Genomic DNA, 23316 nt, shown 5'->3' with positions numbered 1-23316 from the left:
CCCCTCATGACAAGTCGCATTCGGTGATAATTCGTATGTAGATTTGTAAAGATGATGGATAAAATCTACAGCAACTGTTCTCTCATTTTAACACTGTGGAACCTGCAGAACAGACAGACAGACAGACGTACTTTATTGATCCTGAGGAAAATTGGGTTTCGTTACAGCCGCACCATCCAAGGTAGTGTAGAAATATAGCAATATGAAACCATCAATAATTAAATAATAATAAGTTAATCTTTGCAAGTGGAAATAAGTCCAGGACCAGCATATTGGCTCAGGGTGTCTGACACTCCGAGGGAAGATTTGAAAAGTTTGATGGCCACAGGCAGGAATGCCTTCCTGTGATGCTCAGTGTTACATCTCGGTGGAATGAGTCTCTGGCTGAATGTATTCCTGTGCCTAACCAGTACTTTATGGAGCGGATGGGAGTCATTGTCTAAGATGGCATGCAACTTGGACAGCATTCTCTTTTCTGACATCACTGTCAGAGTGTCCAGTTCCACCCTCACAACATCACTGCCCTTACGAATGAGTTTGTTGATTCTGTTGGTGTCTGCTACCCTCAACCTTCTTTCCCAGCACACAACAGCAAACATGATAGCACTGGTCACCACAGCCTCGTAGAACATCCTCACCATCGTCCGGCAGATGTCAAAGGACCTCAGTCTCCTCAGGAAATAGAGATGGCTCTGCCCCTTCTTGTTAACAGCCTGAGTGTTCTCTGAGCAGTCCAGTTTATTGTCAATTCGTATCCGCAGATATTTTTAATCCTCCACCATGTCCACACTGATGCCTTGGATGGAAACAGGGGTCACCGGTGCCTTAGCCCTCCTCAGGTCCACCACCAGCTCCTTAGTCTTTTTCACATTAAGCTGCAGATGATTCTGCTCGTACCATCTGACAAAGATTTCCACCATAGCTCTGCACGCAGCCTCATCTCCCTTGCTGTTCGACATAACTGCCTTCTCTTGACATTTACCCTAAATTACAAATATCTCTCCCATCACCTATTTTGTGGATAAACTGAACTTTCATACTTTACAATCTCAGGACTCCAAGCCTTGTTTCCCCTGAGCTCAATAGTTTGGGAGTTAAATTTACACACATATATACACATAACACTGTTAATTTTCGTTTAACTTGCTTAAGTTACTATATTATAAGTGGATACTAATAAGCATTGTGGTTTTCACATCAAAAACAGACTCCAGTAGTAGTCTGTTGCTGCTGGTTCGTTTCTGAAGCGTTACGGTTCTCCTGCATCTGGGTTATGATCAAATTTGAGGATTGATTAATTATCAATTTCATTGGGGAAAACTCTTTTGATTTATTTCTGTTTGGGAAATTTGCAGCAATGGATGTTGATCGATGTCAGGAAGCGCCAACCTCTGAGGCATTAGAGGACGCCAGAAGGGTTGAGTTGTTGAGTATTGCTGAAAGGTTAAAACTTGTTAAGGTGAAATTGACAATGAGGAGGGCACAGATGCAGAGGGTGATAGCTGAACATTATGTATCTGAGGGTGTGTTTAAAGTGGAGGAGTTGGAGGTGTTTCCTGAAAGTGAACCTCGTGAGCTTGAGCTCCAGTACAAGTGAGAAAAATTAAAGATGGAGGCTGCGGAAAGGCAGAGGCAGTTTGAGGCTGGAGAGGCAGAAAAACAGACAGAAAATTGTCTCATAAAGTGTGATAAAGGGAAAGGCTTAGCATGCCTATACTGCTTTGCCAGTTGATGAAGCAGCTGATTTTTTTTTATACTGCACCAATCATCGCCACTGGGCTATAAACGTGCAGGAGCAGTGTGTGGTTCAGTGCTTTGCTCAAAAACACTCACACTGCCTCGGCTGAGGCTCGAAAACATGACCTTCAGATCACTAGTTCAACACCCTAACCAGCTGGCCACGCACCACACATTATGACCTAGTGAAGCAGGCTGTGCTCAAAGCTTATGAGTTGGTCCCAGAAGCATAAAGGCAAAAGTTTAGAAATTTGAAGAAACCTGTGAACCAGACTTATATGAAATTTGCTTATGAGTAATTTGTGTGTATTGCCCGCTGGTGCACATATAAAAATGTAAATGATGATTTTAACAGCTTGAACGAGTTGGTTTTAACTGAAGAATTCAATAAGTGTGTCCCTGATGACATAAAGACATATTTAGATGGAAATGATGCTGCCACTATGCAGGAGTCTGCTAGATTAGCAGATCAGTTTGCTTCAACTCATAAGCGTATGGTTACCCTGAATAAGAGTTTCGAAAAGAGTAGCAGGGATGACCAGGGTAAACCAGAAATTAATGCTGGGATTTGTCACACTTGTCAAGTTTTGGCTAAACCTCATCAGGTCACCCCAGTGGCCCCACTGTGGTCTATACCTGCATTCTGTGAACCCTTTTCTAAAGTTATAGAGAATTATGTTGGCCCATTGCCAAAGACTAAAGCTGGCCATCAGTATCTGCTAACTATTATGTGTACTGCGTCCAGATTCCCAGAGACAATACTGCTCAGAAATATTAAAGATAAAACTGTGTCGAAGGCTCTTACTGAGTTTTTTTTTACTTTATTTGATTTGCCTCAAGAAATCCAGTCTGATCAAGGAAGTAATTTTACATCTGGGTTATTCCAGCAGGTAGTTTATGAACTGGGAGCAAAACAAATTACATCGTCTACATACCATCCGGAATCACAAGTGGCTTTAGAAAGATTTCACTCTACCCACAAAACAATGATTAAGACATACTGTGTTGAAAATGGAAACGACTAGGATGAAGGAATACATTTGCTTTTGTTCGCAGTAAGAGAGTCGGTTCGGGAATCATTGGGCTTTACTCCATTTGAACTCGTATTTGGACGCAGAGTGAGGTGACCTTTGACCTTGTAAAAGGAGCGGTGGATTGATGGGGATGTACATGTTAACTTGTTAGACTATGTTTTAAATTTCAAAAATAAACTACACCAATTCTGTGGTCTAGCGAGACAAAACTTAAAGATTTCTCAAAACAAAATGAAGTGTTGGTTTGATAAGCAGGGTTGTGAAAGAAAATACCAGGTGTGAGATAAGGTGCTTGCCTTATGTTGACGAATCCACTTCAGGTGAAATTCAATAGACCGTATGAAATAGTCTCTCAATTTAATGATGTGAATTATGTTATTACAACACACAACCTACGTAAACTAACACACCTGGCACACATAAATATGATAAAGCCTTGTTTTGACAATCAGGCACCATCTGCGAGTGTTGTTGTCAAAACATATGAATCTGGTAACACTGAGCTTGAAACAATTGACTCGTCTGAGACTTTTCACAAGCCAAACATGGTCCCAGTTAGGCTAATGAACTCCGTTGTTCCAGAAAATATTGATAACAAGTTGGCTCATCTGCAGCCAAAGCAACAACAGCTGAAGGAATTAATTCTGAAGTTTAAAGATTTCTTTTGCGATGTTCGCAAGCAAACCACGGTCTCATTACATGATGCAGATATTGGTCAAGCCAAACCGATTAAACAACACCCATATCGCATGAACGTAGAGAATGTAAATTGGCTGAGCAATTGTTGTAAGCGTGGAAACAGATTCAGTAGGTCTCAGGGGCACAGATTATGGGAAGGTAAATGAAGTAACAAAAACAGATGCCTATCCTATCGCTAGGATAGATGATTGCATCGATAAAGTTGGAATAGCTAATTTCTTACAAAGATTGATCTGTTGACAGGGTATTGGTGTGTTCCATTGACGGACAGACATAGAGAAATTTCTGCCTTTGCGACACCATCTAGGTTGTATGAATACAATGTTTTGCTTTTTGGAAAGAAAAATGCTCCAGGAACATCCCAGAGAATGATTAATTTTGAAATTCGAGGGTTAGAACACACAGATGCCTATATTGATGACTTAGTCACAGGGAGTGACACTTGGGAAGAGCATATCTCTGATTGGTAAGAAGGCTCTTAGAAGGTTTCTGGGAATGGATGGATATTATCGTAAGTTCTGTAAGAACTTTGCTGCTCTCGCTCTTCCTCTGACTAATCTCCTGAAGAAGGGTGAAAAGTTTGTTTGGACTGAACCTTGTCAGGAGGCATTTGATCGATTGAAAGATATTATTTGAGATTAGGCCAATCAATGTAGTATTCTCAGCAAATTTAATTAGCAGATTGGAGCTGTGGGTGGCAACACAAGTCATGGGTGCACAGAGAGTAAAGGAGAGGGCCAAAGTGACAACCCTGTGGGGTATGTGTGCTGAGGGTCAGAGAGACAGAGGAGATGGAGCCCACTCTTACCACCTGCTGGTGATCTGACAGGAAGTCCAGGATCCAGCTACATAAGGCAGGGTGAAGGCCGAGGTCTCTGAGCTCCTTGTCGATACTTCATGCCTTTGTATGGCTACTGCTCTGCCCATGACTGCAAGGAACTGCAGAGAACATCAGAGAAACAAGCCTCCACTCCATGGACTCTCCCTACACTTCCCCTCCCTCGGAAAAGCAGGCCATGTACACAAAGAACCTCATAACCTGGACATTCTTGCTGCAAACCCGCTCCCACATTGGCGGAGAGATACAAAAGCCTTAAAGTGCGTAACACCAGGCTGAAGGATGGCTTCCTGTCTGCAGTTATAAGCCAAATGAATGATAAAATGGACTCGACCTCACAATGTAACTCGACGTGACCCTGCACTATATGTCTATCTGCACTGCACTTTCTCTGCAGCCATAATACTTTGTTACAGTTATTTTTTTGTTGTCTATGAGCTCAATGTACTGTTGTAATGTATCGATCTGTGTGGATGGTACATCAGGCAAGATTTTCACTGTAGCTCAGTACGTGATGATGATAAACAAATACACCACTTTAATTGTGTGGAAATATTAGACAGACTGAGCTTCTGCTCCGGAACCACAGAAGGAAACTGACCAGTTGTCATTTCTGTGGAAAGCAAATATATGGTAAATGCTTCAATCTCCCATTACGATCTGCAGTAACTGGGATCAGGTGACCGGCGGTGGGTCTCCCATATCAATATCAGAATCAAGTTTAATAGCACAAGCATATGCCATGAAATTCGTTGTCTCTGCGGTAGCAGTAGAACCTAATTAACAAAAGATCTTAACAATTGTGACTTAAAGTAAGTATATGTATAGAAAGTACAAAAATATAAAAAAAATGTAATAAGCTATTCTAATTGTGTAAATGTAATAATCTATTTTAATTGTGTGGAACTATTTGATCCGGATCTCACTGCGTTGTCTGAAGGGGACAAAGGTGAAGCTACATGTACACGTAGAGCAGTGACCCGCAAATGCTGCAGATCTGCAGAAAAACGTGAACAGGAAACGGGATCAGGTGACGGGTGGAGGGTCTCCCTCCTGAACTGGTGACTCTGCTCCTCGGCCCTCACACACTGCCCGACCCATCCGCCGCATTCCCCACATTATTTCATATTTACACCAGATACATGTCTACTTTTCCACACCATATCTACCCCGATCCCTTTCCCTCCACCCCCAGGTCACAGAGTCACGGGCTCGATTCCCATCCCCTTTTTCAGAGACTGGGATCACTGGTTCAACCGGTAATGATGTTCTGCATTTCAATGTGTTCACCTCTCAGTCCTCGATTCTCTAAATGACATTTAGAGTTACCACATTTGATCTTTCTTCAGGTTATGACCCCACCTCTCCAGGGATCGGTCAGGTGAATCTTCATTGCACTCTCTATAACGAATACTCTCTAACCTCATTGTTTATGGAATTAATTTCCATCTTCTGCAGCTCCGTGTTGCCCCAACCACTGAGCTCCCACCCCTGTCACTATTTTCACCTTCCACCTCCCCCCTCACCTGAATCCACCTCTCACTCCCCAGCTCATGCCCCATCCCTACCCCTCACCTCTTCTCTATTTCCCCTCCACTCTCAGTCCAGAGGGAGGGTCTCGGCCCGAAATGTTTACGGTCCATCTCCCTCCACAGATGCTGTCCGACCCACTGAGTTCCTCCGGCAGTTTGCTCTTTGGTCTGTATAACCCGTGTTAATATGGGGAGCGGGATTTTACACCATATTGCAGGGTTAGGGTTAATGGACTTTTCGGTGAGACGACAACATTAATCAGGGGTTTCATCACTGAATCCAGTGTTGTGGGATGTAAAGTCCCCTGTTATGTGTACGGCTGTGCCGTGTTGTTGGTGGAGTGGGCAGCGTGGTGTTTGTCTCGATTCGGGTCACAACACCAGAATTGCCAGCGGGGTCCACACACAGTGTATTAGTCAACAGAAAACCTCTCGTCCCTGCAGTCTTTGACTCCTGGTAAACTCAACACCCTGACAGTGTGGACCATAGATACTCCTTCCTCTCAGAGTCAGGGGATCATTCAGACAGCTGATCGCTGAGAGGAATTATATTTATTGGTCATTAAAGTTCGCCCAGATTCGTTTGGACGGATTTGATGTGGAGTTCGGGGTGTCACAGTGACAGGCCCGGACGGCCGAACTCTCTCCGTTGTCCAAACATCCTTCCAGGTGAGGCGACACTTCACCTGTGAATCTTCCGGGGTCGCCCGTTGTGTCCGCTGCTCCCGATGCGGCCGCCTCGACACTGGTGATACCGGCTCCTCCGCAGTTTTGTCGGGTAGGAGTGTTTTTTTAACGGGTTGTAGCGCCTCATTTCCTAGCGTATCCGAACCGACTCACAATTAGATAGCCTACGGGGGTTTGCGAGCACAGAGCTTTGGAGCCTCTTCGCCATGGGGGGCCGGTTGACAGAGGCTTAAAAGTGAGGCTGAAGTTTTCGAATAAAGTTTTTCCTTCGACTGCAGTTACCGACTCCGTGTCGTAATTTTAGCGCTGCTTGTAGCACACCGCTACAATTGGTGACCCCGACGGTCCAAACGATTTTTGGACCAGAAATGACCGACGCCGCCTCTGTTCATGCGGTTTCGTTGAAACTGCCGGGTTTCTGGACACAGCGCCCGGACCTATGGTTCCAGCAAGCCGAAGCCCAATTCCACGTTCGCCGGATCACCTCAGAAGACACCCGCTACTACTACGTGGTGGGCTCCCTCGACCAGGACACAGCTGCCCAGGTCGCGGAGTTCGTACAGTCGCCCCCGGCAGACGGCAAGTACACGGAATTCAAAGCTCTGCTCCTCAGGACTTTCGGACTCTCACGGCGCGAGCGGGCTGCCCGTTTACTGCACCTGGACGGCTTGGGCGACAGGCCTCCATCGGCTTTAATGAATGAGATGTTGTCTCTGGCCGAGGGACACACCGGCCTCATGTTTGAGCAGGCATTCCTGGAGCAGCTGCCCGAGGACATACGCCTGCTGCTGTCCGACGCGGATTTCAGTGACCCCCGGAAGGTGGCAGCCCGGGCGGACTTTCTGTGGAACGCCAAAAAGGTGAACGGGGCGTCCATCGCGCAGATCTCCCAGCCACGCTCCCGGCAGCAAACCAGTCCAGGCCCGGCCGCAGAGCCCACTAACCCCCGGCCCAATGACCACTGGTGCTTCTACCACCAGCGGTGGGGCGCAGAAGCCCGCCGTTGCCGCCCGCCCTGCAAGTTCCCGGGAAACGCCAGGGCCAGCCGCCGCTGATGGCTACGGCGGCTGGCCATCGGGATAGCCTCCTGTATGTGTGGGATAGCAGGTCGGGACGCCGGTTTTTGGTCGATACTGGGGCTGAGGTCAGCGTTTTACCTCCGACGAGTTACGACACCCGCAGCAGGGCACCGGGTCCCCCCCTGCGGGCCGTGAATGGCAGCACAGTAAGGACCTATGGCACCCGTCAGGTGCAGCTACAGTTCGGCCCCAGCCAGTTCACGTGGGACTTCACACTGGCCGCCGTAGCCCAACCGCTTCTGGGTGCGGATTTTTTGCGAGCTCACAGCCTGCTGGTTGACCTGCCCAGGAAGAGACTGGTACACGCCGAGACCTTTCAGACGTTCTCCCTGGGCGCGGCCCAGTTGCCAGCCCCTCACCTCGGCTCCATCACGCTGTCCGACAACGATTTCACCAGGGTCCTGGCGGAGTTCCCATCGGTTCTGGCACCGCAGTTCACAGCAGCCATGCCCAGGCACGGCGTACAGCACCACATCCCGACACAGGGACCACCCCTCCATGCCCGTGCTCGGCGGCTTCCCCCGGACAAGCTCCGACTGGCGAAGGAGGAGTTCCAGAGAATGGAGGAATTGGGGATCATCCGGCGGTCCGACAGCCCCTGGGCTTCCCCCCTGCACATGGTGCCCAAAGCGACGGGGGGCTGGAGACCGTGCGGCGACTACCGCAGGCTGAACGAGGCTACCACACCGGACCGCTACCCTGTGCCGCACATTCAGGACTTTGCGGCAAACCTGCACGGCGCCCGGATCTTCTCCAAGGTCGACCTTGTCCGAGGGTACCATCAAATCCCGATGCATCCTGACGACGTCCCCAAAACGGCTCTCATCACCCCGTTTGGCCTCTTCGAGTTCCTCCGCATGCCGTTCGGCCTGAAGAATGCCGCACAGACGTTCCAGCGGTTAATGGACGCGGTGGGACGAGACCTGGACTTCGCGTTCATCTATTTGGATGACATCCTCATAGCCAGCGGCAGTCGTCAGGAGCATCTGTCCCACCTCCGTCAACTCTGCGCCCGACTGAGTGAGTACGGTCTTACAATCAACCCTGCCAAATGCCAGTTCGGACTTGATACCATTGACTTCCTGGGCCACAGGATTACTAAAGACGGGGCAACCCCTCTGCCCGCTAAGGTAGATGCGGTCCGCCACTTCCCCCGACCCACCACGATCAAAGGCCTTCAGGAATTCGTAGGTATGGTGAATTTCTACCGCCGCTTCCTCCCTTCAGCTGCCCGGATCATGCGCCCCCTGTTCGCCCTGATGTCGGGTCCGAGCAAGAACATTACCTGGGACGAGGAGTCCGCCGCCGCTTTCGTTCAAACGAAGGAAGCTTTGGCTGACGCCGCAATGCTAGTACATCCCCGAATGGACACCCCTACCGCCCTCACAGTGGACGCATCAAACACGGCAGTCGGTGGGGTGCTGGAGCAGCTCATCGCAGGTCGCTGGCAACCCCTGGCGTTTTTCAGCAAACACCTGCGGCCACCCGAGCTCAAGTACAGTGCTTTTGACCGGGAACTGTTGGCGCTCTACCTGGCAATCCGGCATTTCAGGTACTTCCTAGAAGGCCGGCCCTTCACCGCGTTCACGGACCACAAACCGCTTACCTTTGCGTTTACGAAAGCATCCGACCCCTGGTCATCCCGCCAGCAACGCCACCTGTCCTACATCTCTGAATACACAACGGATGTCCGGCACGTCTCGGGTAAGGACAATGTCGTGGCGGATGCGCTCTCTCGCCCTACCGTTCATGCCCTTTCCCAAGGGGTAGACTTTGAGGCACTGGCAGAGGCACAGCAGGTAGATGAGGAGATTCCGAGTTACAGGACTGCAGTCTCTGGTTTGCGGCTCCAGGACTTCCCCGTGGGCCCAGGTGAGAGGACCCTACTCTGTGACGTCGCCACCGGCCGGCCCCGTCCGGTCGTCCCCGCAGCCTGGCGGCGACGTGTTTTCGACTCCATTCATAACTTGGCGCATCCCTCCATCCGGACAACTGTCCGGCTGGTTTCCAGCAGGTTCGTTTGGCACGGTCTCCGCAAACAGGTCAGTGAATGGGCCAGAACGTGCATGCACTGCCAGACGGCCAAGGTTCAGCGGCACACCAAAGCCCCACCGCAGCAGTTCCATCCCGCCCACCGGCGTTTCGACCACATTCATGTGGATATCGTGGGCCCCCTGCCAGTGTCGCGCGGAGCGCGTTACCTCCTGACTATCGTGGACCGGTTCACAAGATGGCCAGAGGCGGTCCTGCTCACCGACACCACCTCCGAATCTTGCGCCCGAGCCCTGCTCGCCACCTGGATATCCCGCTTTGGTGTACCAGCCCACATTACCTCCGACAGAGGCGCCCAGTTCACCTCCAGCCTGTGGTCAGCTATGGCCAGCCTTTTGGGGACTCAGCTGCACCACACCACTGCCTACCACCCACAGTCGAACGGGCTAGTGGAGCGTTTCCACCGTCACCTGAAGTCGGCCCTCATGGCCCGCCTGCGAGGAGCCAACTGGGCGGACGAGCTTCCCTGGGTCCTTCTCGGCATCCGCACAGCGCCCAAGGACGACCTGCACGCCTCGTCGGCCGAGTTGGTATACGGCGCGCCCCTGGCCGTCCCCGGGGAGTTCCTGCCAGCCCCGAGGGGGCAAGAGGAAGAACCCGCTGCAGTCCTGGGCAGACTTCGCGAGAAGCTCGGTAACCTGGCCCCCATACCCACGTCACAGCATGGGCGGCACCCGACCTGCGTACCCAAAGACCTACAGAACTGTAAGTTTGTGTTTGTACGAAGGGGCGGGCATCGGCCGCCGCTGCAGCGGCCATACGAGGGGCCGTTTACGGTGCTCCGGAACAACGGGTCCACGTTCGTGCTGGACGTTGGGGGGAAGGAGGAGGTTTTCACGGTGGACCGCCTCAAGCCGGCCCATGTGGACCTGGCGCAACCGGCCGAGTTTCCGGCGCCTCGGCGCAGAGGCCGACCTCCCAAGCAGGTTCTGGCCCAGGCTGTGGACATTGGGGGGTGTATCGCCGGTTCTGGGGGGGGGGGGGTTATGTAGCGCCTCATTTCCTAGCGTATCCGAACCGACTCACAATTAGATAGCCTACGGGGGTTTGCGAGCACAGAGCTTTGGAGCCTCTTCGCCATGGGGGGCCGGTTGACAGAGGCTTAAAAGTGAGGCTGAAGTTTTCGAATAAAGTTTTTCCTTCGACTGCAGTTACCGACTCCGTGTCGTAATTTTAGCGCTGCTTGTAGCACACCGCTACAGGGTGTCGATATTTTTCTTCCCTTTTGTGCGGGGGGGAGGGGTGGGTTTTGGGGGTTGATGATCGGGATGCCGTCCTTTTTGATGCGGGGGGTGGGGAGGGAGTTTCATTTTTTTCTCTCTCTGAACGACTTTCACGATTTCTTTGTTTCGTGGTTCTCTGGAGAAGGAAAAAAAAACTCAGCGTTATTTATGAATTCCTGCTTTGATAATAAATTAATCTTTCAACCATCCACTCCCAGCGGGACTTCCCGGTGTCCAAACATTTCAATTCCGATTCCCATTCCCGTTCCGACGTGTCATCCCATCCCTTGCCAAGATGAGGCCACCCTCAGGGTGCGGGATCAGCAACTTGTATTCCGTCTGGGTGCCCCCACCCACCCTGATGGCATGGATATCGATTTCCCCTTCCGGTGAACAAATTTACCTCACACCCCTCCGTCCCACTCCCTCTCATCCCCTCTGTCTTTGTACGTCCTCTCACCTGCTTATCACTTCACTCTGGGTCCACTGCTCCATCCCTTTCTCAATATATTGAAGTGTACCTGTGAGTGTCGATACTCAAAATATCCTCACACGTCTGGTGTTACATGGTTCGACCTTCATACATCCTGTTTAGTGTTTAAATATATAAAAAGTTAAAGAAGCTAGAATCTTTACATAAATTATTATCGCAACTAAACGAATAGAAAATATTGTATTTTGGAAGTGACAAATGTTAATGGGAGGAGAGCAACCATTTGGGAGGTTTGGAAATGCATTTCATCTCGTTCATTGTCTCACTAAGTTACTCTTTTTCCTATCAACACAAAGAGAAAAAGAGCCTCTTTTCAATCAACTACAGTTGGTGGAGCGAGGCCAAGGAGTTAATCAGCTACTAATGATATGAAATAACGTAAAACTAGCTTGTAGCCTAGAATTTTTTTTCCATTTGGCTTCCAAAACAAAACTAAATTTATCCAGGTGTAGAAGAGGATTTTGGATGATTAGCTTGTGTATTTTTCTTTCATTATTTTCGACTCTTAAACATGGGTTTCAATGTTCATTCCGTGCTTAATATAGCTCCTTCCTGGAATCCAATGGTATCCATTGGAAAGAGCGGAAAAATGCTTGCATTTGTGTACAGGTATTTCCCAACTTCATTGGACAACGGGACGAGCGAGAAGGAATTTCACAAATACCTAAATAAAAAACAGTCACAGCTCCAGGCTTTCACCAAAAACAATCAAATATCCTAATGTTATTAGTGGTATTTCTCCCCACCAGCCAACACCCCCGCTTCTGTAAAATTCGCTCTATTTAATATGCGGGGTTGTTAAATTCCGCACTTGTTTATATTGACTTTTTTACAGAGGTGTCAGAGCGGCGCTGCTGTGAGCTCTGGTAGCACTGCACCCCTGAATGTATGAGATAGTACAGTGTTAAATGCAAAACCCTGAGCAGTGTCGATGGTCAGAGGGATCTTAGACTCCAAGTTCATCGCTCCCTGAAAGAGACTGCACAGATTGATCGGGTGGTTAAGAAGGCAAATGGCATGGTTGTCTTTATTAGTTGAAGCACTGAGTTCAAAAGTCATGAAGTTGTGTTGCAGCTTTGTAAAACTTGTTAGCTCACATCTGGAGTGTTTCATACTGTTCTGGTCGCCCCCATTCTCGGAAGGATGTCCGGGCTTTGGAGAGGGCGCAGAAGAGGTTTACCAGGATACTCCCTGGATTAGAGGGCATGAGCTAATTCAAGAGGCTGGACAAACTTGTGTTGTTTTCTCCAGGCTGGGGTGAGACTGGATGGACGTTTACAAGATTACGAGAGGAATAGGTAGAGTGGACAGAGGGTATGTTTTTTCCTGGGGGTTTGAAATGTCTGACACATTTAAGGTGAGAGGAGATGTGAGGGGCAAGTTTGTTTATTTCCACAGAGTGCTAGGAAGCTGTAAACTATGCCTGGGATGTTAGACCCCACCAGTCACGTGATCCCATTTGCCCCTCCCATTTAACCATAGATGTAACAATCTCTTTGTGCATGTTCTCAATCTCCAGGTGGGTGGTCACGCATCCTCCATGTTGTGTTGGGGAAATCTGATGTTGGCCACTGAGTCCCGTTAACTTCCCCCCAACTGGCCTCGTTTCCTGAAGCTCCTCACATTTGACCTGGAGCTTTATGGGTGTTGTGTCTTCTCCCGGACTGGGGTGGGTGAGAAAGGAGAACGTCCCAGGTTGTGGGGATCTTTGATTTCACTGCCTGCTTTAGCGAGAGACTGGGAAGTCTCGGGGTGAGAATGTTTCCTGTGATGTGCTGATCTGGACACAAGGACACACATGCAACCTCTGCCAAGGCTCGAACTAGCAACCTTCAGATCTCTAGATGAACGCCTTAACCACTTGGCCACGCGCCAACACATGTGATAGTAGAACACAAAAGAAAGCACAATGTTTCCCTTTAAATTATCCTGGTACCAATTTGTTTGTTATTCCTGGAAATGTGTTCAGTACAGTTGTTGCTAACAAGGTGTACATAAGCAATCTCAGGAATGATCGGCTTTATGTATGAGGAGCATTTGATGGTTCTGGACCTGTGCTCAATGGAGTTCAGAGGGATGGTGGGGGTGGTGGAGGGATGTATGGTTAAGTAAACCTACTGAATGCTGAAAAGCCTGGATACAGTGGACATGGAGTGGATGTTTCCATTAGACAGCGAGTCTGTGATCTGACAGCACTGTCTCAGAGTAAAGATGCTTCTCTTTAAAACTGAGATGAGAAAAAAGAAATTGGCCTTAAGGTGTCTGATCTGTGGAATTTGTTGCCACAGAGGTTGGTTGAGGCTCCAATTTGGATATATTTGTGACAGATTAATATATTCATGATTGCTGAGTAGCTTCAGGTTTACAGGAGGAAGACAGGGATATGGTGTTGGAATAAAAATCAGCCGTGGTTGAATGATGGGCAGACCAGATGTATCGAATCACCTAATTCTGTCTTATGTCTTACCATGACTGAATGATGGCTCCTTCTTATCCCATATCGTTCTGTGAGATGTGAGGGACAATAAAAGATTGTTCACTGAGATCGTTAAATCTGCCTTCAGTGTTTAAATTTCAGTGAGTTTTGTTCTTAGTAACATTAAGCAGAAAAGTTTAGTTCTCCTTTTCATTATTAATGTGCTTCATTGTCTCTCTGGTTAAAGTTAGACCTGTGGTGAGAGATTTATTGGAAGAAAAACACCAACTGGAGGCAAACCACGACTGAAGACGAGGGAACAGCAACAAGTGTACCAGCCCGAGGACTGAGAGCACCGACTGGAGAGAAACCAATCTGACTCGGAGATTCCAGTGATTCAGTCAGGAGAATGTTTGGTGAGTCTCGTTTACTCAAACACTGGTCCTTTAGATATTACATACCTGTACAAAGGAAGGTAGGTAATAGTGGGGAGTGAGACTGAATGTGCCCAGAAGAACCAGTTATGCCTCTGTCAGACCCAGTTGCAATCAGTCCCGGTCTGGTAATGTGCTTCCAGCAGCCCAGCCCTTTGAAACCACTCCCATTCCCTCACAGTGGTCACTCAGTTCAAGATCTTACATCCTCTGATGCAGCTTTTGGTCAGTTCTGAGTGGGGAGAGGGAAAGAGAGGGGAGTGTTTATACTGACTGTCTTTCAAAAACATTAATTGTTTGAACTTGCTGCAGACTCTCTACCCATACCCAGTACTTTCTCAACCAAATTATTGACATAGATGACCAGTAGCAATGGGTGTAACCCCAGGGAACGTCACTAAGCATGGAACTCGAGTCCAAGAAACAGTCTCTCACCATCACCCTCTGATTCCTACCACCCAGCCATTCCCAGGCTCTGGGGCTCTGTAACAAACTCAATGTTAACAGGAAGATTAGTCAGTGATTAAGATGATGAGAGAATTGTGGCCTCCTGAAAGGACATGCGAGCTGAGCTGTCTGATTCATTGGACCAGTTCCACCCTCGTTGACAACGTAATTTACCCGTTGCCCATCCACCCATGTCATATCACCCACAGTACCCCAACCACTCTCTGTCCCGCCAGTGGCCCCACACCCTTCTGACCATTCATCCCACACCGACACATAGACAGGCCCCCTTCACCCACGTCCACCCTCCCAGCTTGGGGAACCACAACAAACTGATCCCGCGATCCTGACACAGTGCAAAACTAAAACCAGGGATGCAAGACTGGAGAGCCCGGAGCCTCCCGCTGTCCGGCTCGGTCCCACCCCTTTCCCACAGCAACCAGCCCTCGATTTACACAAACCCGAGATTAACCCCTTCCTCACCGCCACCTGAACAGGGGAAACACCCGCATCAGCTGGGGTTGAGCTGCAGTTGGTCCCCATATGAGTTAAAACTCCCCGCTGTCGGATATGGAGACCAGAATCGTACGCGGTAAAACCATATAACAATTACAGCACGGAAAAAGGCCATCTCGGCATTCCTAGTGCGTGCTGAACACTTACTCTCACCTAGTCCCCTGACCTGCACTCAGCCCATAACCCTCCATTCCTTTCCTGTCTATATACCTATACAATTTCTTTTTAAATGAAAAAATCGAACCTGCCTCTACCACTTCCACTGGAGGCTCGTTCCACACAGTTATCACTCTCTGAGTAAAGAAGTTACCCCTCATGTTACCCCTAACCTTTTGCCCCTTAACTCTCAACTCATGTCCTCTTGTTTGAATCTCCCCTACACTCAATGGAAAAAGCCTATCCACATCAACTCTATCAATCCCCGCATAATTTTAAATACCTCTATCAAGTCCCCCCTCAACCTTCTATGCTCCAAAGAATAAAGACCTAACTTGTTCAACCTTCCTCTGTAACTTAGGTGCTGAAACCCAGGTAACATTCTAGTAAATCTCTGTTCTCTGTTGACATCTTACGTATAATTTGGTGACCAGAACTGTATATAATGTTCCAAATCTGGCCTCACCAATGCCTTGTACAATTTTAACATTACATCCCAACTCCTATACTCAATGCTCTGATTTATAAAGGTCAGCATACCAAAAGCTTTCTTCACCACCACATGAGCTTCCACCTTCAGGGAAATATGCAACATTATTCCTAGATTTCCTCACAGTCTACAAGCTTTCTCTATTTGTGAACTAACCTCTTCTCTCCTAGACTCTTCAATTTGATTCCCACCACCCAACCATTCTAGTTTAAAGTCTCCCCAGTAGCCTTCACAGATCTCCCCACCAGGATATTGGTCCCCCTAGGTTTCAAGTGCAATCCGTCCTTTTTGTACAGGTCACTCCTGCCCCAAAAGAGGTCCGAATGATCCAGAATCTTGAATCCCTGCCCCCTGTTCCAATCCCTCAGCCACGCATTTATCCTCCACCTCATTCCATTACTACTGTCACTGTCGCGTGGCACAGGCAGTAATCCCGAGATTACTACCTTTGCAGACCTTCTTCTCAACTCTCTTCCAAGATCCCTATATTCTCCTTTCAGGACCTCTTCCCTTTTCCTACCTATGTCATTGCTACCTATATGTACCACGACCTACGGCTCCTCACCCTCCCACTTCAGGATATCATGGACGTGATCAGAAACATCCCGGACCCTGGCACCAGGGAGGCAAACTACCATCCGGGTCTCCTGACTGCTTACACAGAATAGCCTATCTGACCCCCCTAACTATTGAGTCCCCTATTGCTACTGCCTTCCTCTTCCTTTCCCTACCCTTCTCAGTTACAGGTCCGGACTCTGTGCCGGAGGCACAGCCCCTGTTGCTTCCCCCAGGTAGACTGTTCAACCCCCCCCCCCCCCCCCCCCAACAGTACTCAAACAGGAGTATTTATTGTCAAGGGGTACAGCCACTGGGGTACTCTCTAGTACCCGACTCTTCCCCTTCCCCATCCTAACCGTGACCCACCTGTTTGCCTCCCGTGGCCCCGGTGTGACCACCTGCCTGTAACTCCTCTCTATCAACTCATCACTCTCCCTGACCAGACGAAGGTCATCGAGCTGCAGCTCCAGTTCCCTGACACAGACCCTTAGGAACTGCAGCTTGGCGCAGATGTGAATGTCCGGGAGGCTAGGAGACTCCGGGACCTCCCACATCCGACACCGAGAACAGCAAGCTGCCCTCACACTCATAATTCCCAGCATGGAACCGTAATCCCACGGTGGATTTGTTCGGTGAGTTGTGAACATACGTGATTAATGACTCTGCAACTGGGGACTGGATAAATAGTTAATCTAACAATTCTAATCAGACACACAGTCTCCTTGCCTTTCTCCCTCACCCCTAGCTACTTACCCCACTTCCCTCACCACACCCTCCTCACAGTCTTCCTCATTGGGGCCCTCTACTCCAGCCCTCCCTTCTTGCTCCCTCTCTCCCACACTCTCAACTCTCCCTCACCCCTTCCTTATCATCGCCCCCTCAATCATCCTTGCTTCCTCACCGCCTCTCTCCCTCCCGCTTCTCTCTTCCCTATCCCTCTCAGTTGCACTGCTACTTGACCAGTCTCCCACTCTCTTTCACCCCTTTCCTCGCGCTTTCCTTTTTTGCTACTCTCTCTACCCCTCTAGTAATAAATCGTACTCCTCTCTCTTGTTTCTCTTCATCTCCTCACTCTGTCATGCCTCTCTTCATTTCTCTCTCCCTCTCTCCCCTTCTATCCATGTTTCTCTTACTCTTCCATTCTCTCTCCCATGCCACAATCCTTGTCCCTAACCCTATCACCCACCAACTCGATCTCAGTCACCCTCTGTCTTCCCCTCTCCATCTCCTCCTCTCTCATGCACCTCAATCAAACTCGTCTCTCTCACTCAGTCGCCTCCACCACTCTGTAACCTCTTCCATTTCCAGCTCTCTCCCTCTCTGTCTCTCTCCCTACATCCCACCCTCCCCCCTCTCTCAAACACTCTCCCTGCTGGCTCCCGTATCCCATAGTGTCTTCCCCTCTTTCTCACCCTCCAAATCTACCACTCACCCCACGCATTCTCCCTCTTCGCTCCTTGTCAGTCCTCCTTCTCCTCCCCCTCTCCCCCGTCACACCCCGCGCTCTCCACCCCAGTATGCAAATGCCTGGGCACCACTGATCAAACTTCCTGTTACTATGAATAGTTCAGTGAGTAGAAGGTGAACTGGTCTCCAAAAGTCATAAAATTCAAGATAAAACATTCAACATTTTAAGCAAGTTTAGTGTATTATTAAAAACACAAAAATGCTGGTAGAATTCAGCAGGCCAGACAGCAACTATGGGAGGAGGTAGTGACGACGTTTTGGGCTGAAATCCTTCTTCAGGAGTTTAGTGTATTATTTCTGTTTTGTACAATTTTAGAGTGGGGAAAAAAAGGAAAGGAGCATCATGGAAAAGTTTGGGCACCCCAAGAGATTTGAGCTCTCAGTTAAATTTTACCAAGGTCTCAGACCTGAATTAGCTTGTTAGGACAATGGCTTGTTCACAGTCATCGTTAGGACAGGCCAAGTTATGCAGATCACAAACCCAGACTCCTCAAACCTTGTCCCAACAATCAGCAGCCATGGGCTCCTCTAAGCAGCCGCCCAGCACTCTGAAAGTTAAAATAATTGATGCCCACAAAGCAGGAGAAGGCTATAAGAAGATAGCAAAGCGATTTCAGGTAGCCGTTTCCTCAGTTTGTAATGTAATTTAAGAAATGGCAGTTAACAGGAACGGTGGAGGTCAAGTTGATGTCTGGAAGACCAAGAAAACTTTCCGAAAGAACTACTCGTAGGATTGCTGGAAAGGCAAATCAAAGCCCCTGTTTGACTGTAAAAAGACCTTCAGGAAGATTTAGCAGACTCTGGAGTGGTGGTGCACTGTTCTACTGTGCAGTGACACCTGCACAAACATGACCTTCATGGAAGAGTCATCAGAAGAAAACCTTTCTTGCGTCCTCACCACAAAATTCAGCGTCAGAGGTTTTTCTGACATTGAGGGAGAGGTTGTTTTCTTGACACTAGACAGATGTTGTTCAGACCTCAGACAGAGTCAGCATCAAATGCTTGAGCCTGGTGCGATGGATGTGTTGAGCTGTGGAAATCACGATGCAAGAAGCATCGTAGGAAAGCTAGATGAGCCCAGGGAATGGAATTGTGATATCGTAGGCATTACTGGGAATTGGTTGCACCCAACAGTCTGATGGATCTAGAGGAACAAATTTGTAGACAGTTCACAGACTACACCAAGAAACAATAGTTGATATAGTAAGTGATTTTAACTTTCCATATATTGACTGGGACTCCCATACTGTAAAAGGACTAGATGGGGTAGAGTTTGTCAAATGAGCCTTAATCAGTACGTAACACATCCGGTGTAGAAGTGTGCAATAAGCTGTTGGGAAACGATCCAGGGCTGGTGACAGAAATTAGTGAATGGCAACACTTTGTGTATAGTGATCATAATGCCATGAGATTCCAAGTAAGTACAGAAAAAACAGAGGTCTGGACCTCTCGAGATTCTAAATTGGAGAAAGATCAATTTTTATGGTATTTGCAAGGATTTGACAAGTGTGGACTGGGACAGGCTGTTTTCTGGCAAAGGAGTTCTTGGTAAGTGGGGGTTCTTCAGAAGTGAAATTTTGAGGGTGTAGAGTTTGTATGTGTCTACCATAATAAAACTTGAAAGGTAACTGGTGCAGGGAACCTTTGTTTTTAAGAGATATCGAGGCCATGGATATTTTGTTCCTCTAAATTCCTCAGGCTGTTGGATGCTACCAAGACACATTAATGACTACAATATCATACTCCCACACCCTGAGCTCATCTGACTTGCTTTAGTTGACTTCCGTTGGTTTCTTAAAGCTTCCCAATGTTTTTTGCTCTATTATTTGCCCTCTCTTTGGCTTTTATGTTCGCTTAAGCTTCTCATTTCAGCCACAGTTGTGTCCTCCTGCCTTTCCAATGCTTCCACTTCTTTGGGATGTGTCTATCACTCAGCTCCCGAGTTGCTCCCAGAAACTCCAGCCATTGCTGCTCCATCGTCAATCCTACCAGATTCCCCTTCCAGTCAGGTTTGGCCAGCTTCTCTGTCACAGAAACATGGAGAAGGTCAGAACAGAAACAAGCCCACTCTGGACGATCGGAATGGTAATCTATACGGGAGAAAAAATAGATGGGGGAGGTTTTAAATAGTAGTTTTGCATCCGTATTTATTCAGGAGATGGACACAGAGTCGATAGAGGTGACACAAAGCAGCAACAACTTCAGAGACCCTGGACAGATTACAGAGGTGGAGGTTTTTGCTGCCTTAAGACAAATTAGCGTGGATTAATTCCCTGGGCTTGGCAAGTTCCCTGGGACCCTGCGGATGACAAGAGCAGAAATTGTCAGGGTTCAAGCAGAGATATTGAAATAATCCTTAGTGCCAGGTGAGGTACTGGAGGATTGGAGGACAGACAATGTTGTTCCACTGTTCGAGAGGGGCTCTAAGTAAAAACGAGAAAATGTTATGTTAGTGAACTTGACATCAGTTGTGGGAAAGTTATTAGAACATATGGGCAGGAACCCGATATATAAGTATTTGGATCGATGTGGACTGATTAAGGATAGACAGCATGGTAGATCATGTCTGACCAGTCTTATAGAGTCTCTCGAGGAAGTTATCAGGATAGTGGATGAAGACAAGGCAGTGGATGTTGTCTACATGGATGTTAGCAAGGCACTTGACAAAATCTCATATGGGAGGTTGGTCAAGAATGTTCAGTCATTCAGCATTCAAGATTAGACAGGAAATCGGATGAGACAATGTCTTTGGGAGAAGCCAGAGTGTGGTAGCAGATGGTTGCCTCTCTGTCTGGAGGCCTGTTACTAGTGGTTGCCACGGAGATCAGTGCTGGGTCTGTTGTTGTTTGTCATCTATATCAGTAATCTGGATGATAGTGTGGTTAACTGGATCAGCAGATTTGTGGATGACACCAAGACTGGTGGTGTAGTGGACAGCGAGGAAGACTATCAAGGCTTGCAGTGCGATCTGGACCCCCTGGGAAAATGGTTTGAGAAATGGAAAATAGGTGTTCCTCTTTGGTCTGACCTACCAAGGGAGGTCTTTCACAATGACTGATCGGGCACGGAGGAGTGTTGTGGAAGAAAGGGACCTGGGAATACAAGTCCTTATTTCACTGAAAGTGGTCTCACAGTCAGATAGAGACGGAAGGAAAGATTTTAGCCCACTGGCCTTCATGAACCAAATATTGACAATATATAGATGTTATGTTGACTTGTAGAAGACATAGGTGAGGCTTAATTTAGAGTATTGTGTGTAGTTTTGGTCACCTGCCTACAGGAAAGCTGTAAAAGAGGTTCAGAGATTTCAGAGAAAATTCACAATAAAGTTGCCATGTCTGGAGGACTTGGGTTATAAGGAAAGATTGAACAGGTCAGAACTTTATTCCTTCGAATGTAGCAGATTGAGGGGAGATTTGATTGTGATAGAGAGGAATAGATAGTGGAAATGCAAGCTGGCTTTCTCCACTGAGATTGGGTGGGACTACAACCAGAGGCCAGGGGTTAAGGGTGAAAGGTGAAATGTTAAGGAGAACATGAGGGGAAACTTCTTCGTACAGACGGTCATCCGGGTGTGGAATGAGCAGCCATCAGGAGTGGTGCATGCGAGCTCGATTTCAACATTTAAGAGTTTTGTGTTGGTACCTGGATGGTAGGGGTATGGGAGTGGGCAGTTTAAATAGTTCAGCACAAACTAGATGGCCCAAAGGACCTGTTTCTGTGTTCAACATGAGTGAATCTGCAGATGCTGGAAATAAATAAAAAAACACGAAATGCTGGCAAAACTCAGCAGGTCAGACAGCATCTATGGGAGGAGGTAATAATGACATTTTGGGCCGAAAAACTTCATCAGGAGTGGAGTAACATGGAATGGTCGATGGGGGATAAGAAGTGGGGGGAGGGTTAAAGTAGAGAGCTGGGAAGAGATAGGCTGGAGGGAAATGGGCTGGGGGAAGGTGGAGAATTATGGGAAATAAGGTAGGTCTTGGGGGAGAGATTATAGGGAGGGGGGACAAAGAGAGAGAAAGAGAACCAGACTAAAATAATCGATAGGGATGGGGGTAAGGGTGGGGGGCAGGGGTATCAATGGAGTTCAGTGAGTTGGATGTTCATGCCGGCAGGAAGGAGGCTACCTAGGCGGGAGATAAGGTATTGCTCCATCGACCTGTGTCTCCATCTTGATGGCAGAGGAGGCCAAGGACAGACATGTCGGAGTGGGAGTGGTCTGTGGAATTGAAGTGTGTGGCCACAGGGAGATCCCGCCACTGCTGGAGGAATGAGCGCCGGTGTTCGGTGAAACCGTCTCCCAGTATGAGGCGGGTCTCCCCAATGAATAAATGTCCACATCGGGAGCACCGGATACAGTATATCACCCCGGTTGACTCGCAGGTGAAGTGGTGCCTCACCTGAAAGGACTGCCTGGGGCCTAGGACTTCATTAACTTCGCCTCCAACTTTCATCTCAAATTCACCTGGTCTATTTCCAACACCTCCCTCCCCTTTCTAGATCTTTCTGTTTCTATCTCTGGAGACACCTGATCCACTGACATCTACTACAAACCTACTAACTCCCACAGCTACCTAGACTATTCCTCCTCCCACCCTGTCTCCTGCAAAAATGCTATCCCTTTCACTCAATTCCTCCGCCGCATCTGCTCTCAGCATGAGGCCTTTCATTCTCGGGCAAAAGAGATGTCTTCCTTTTTTAAAGAAAGTGGCTTCCGTTCGTCCACTATCAACTCTGCCCTCCATCGTTCCTCCCATATTTCGCGCACCTCTGCCCTCACCCATCCCCCGCCAGCCCACCAGGGATAGAGTCCCCCCTGGTCCTCACCTATCACCCTACCAGCGTACAGATCCAACGCATAATCCTCTGTAACTTCCGCCACCTCCTACATGATCCCACCACCAACCACATCTTCCTCTCCCCCCCCCTCGGCTTTCAGCAGGGAACACTCCCTAGGCGACTCCCTTGTCCATTCATTCCCCCCCAACCCTCCCCACCGACCTCCCTCCGGGCACTCTTCCCTGCAAACGGAATAAGTGCTACACATGCCCCCACACTTCTTCCGTCACCACTATCTCAGGCCCCAGTCAATCCTTTCAGGTGAGGCACCACTTCACCTGAAAGTCAACTGGGGTGATGTACTGTATCCGGTGCTCCCGATGTGGCCATTTATTCATTGGGGAGACCCGCCACAGACTGGAAGACCATTTCGCCGAACACCGGCGCTCAGTCCTCCAGCAGTGGCGGGATCTCCCTGTGGCCACACACTTCAATTCCACAGACCACTCCCACTCCGACATGTCTGTCCTTGGCCTCCTCTGCCATCAAGATGGAGACACAGGTCGATGGAGCCATACCTTATCTCCCGCCTAGGTAGCCTCCTTCCTGCCGGCCTACCCTTACCCCCATCCCTATCGATTATTTTAGTCTGTTTCTGTGTTGTACATTTCTA

General features: G+C 48.6%; 1 protein-coding gene across 6 annotated transcripts in view; it reads left to right on the top strand.

The window, feature by feature from the left end:
* The first annotated feature begins 5735 nt into the window (after nucleotides 1–5735).
* The window catches only part of LOC132386592 (zinc finger protein 773-like), a 33194-nt gene continuing 15613 nt past the window's right edge, over nucleotides 5736–23316 (top strand). For 2 of the 6 annotated variants that reach the window (XR_009509599.1, XR_009509597.1), the window contains exon 1: nucleotides 11921–14206. The gene's annotated coding sequence lies outside the window, so the exon portion shown is untranslated. Of the gene's footprint in view, nucleotides 6619–11001; nucleotides 11605–11920; nucleotides 14207–19793; nucleotides 20034–23316 lie in introns of those variants that run through there. The other 4 variants (XM_059958890.1, XM_059958891.1, XR_009509598.1 and 1 more) reach the window with 4 other exon arrangements.

Source organism: Hypanus sabinus, unplaced genomic scaffold, assembly GCF_030144855.1.
Source record: "Hypanus sabinus isolate sHypSab1 unplaced genomic scaffold, sHypSab1.hap1 scaffold_122, whole genome shotgun sequence".
In the NCBI taxonomy this organism is placed as follows: domain Eukaryota; kingdom Metazoa; phylum Chordata; class Chondrichthyes; order Myliobatiformes; family Dasyatidae; genus Hypanus; species Hypanus sabinus.
The sequence above is the reverse complement of the archived record's forward strand: the minus strand, read 5'-3'. Positions and strand labels throughout refer to the sequence as shown.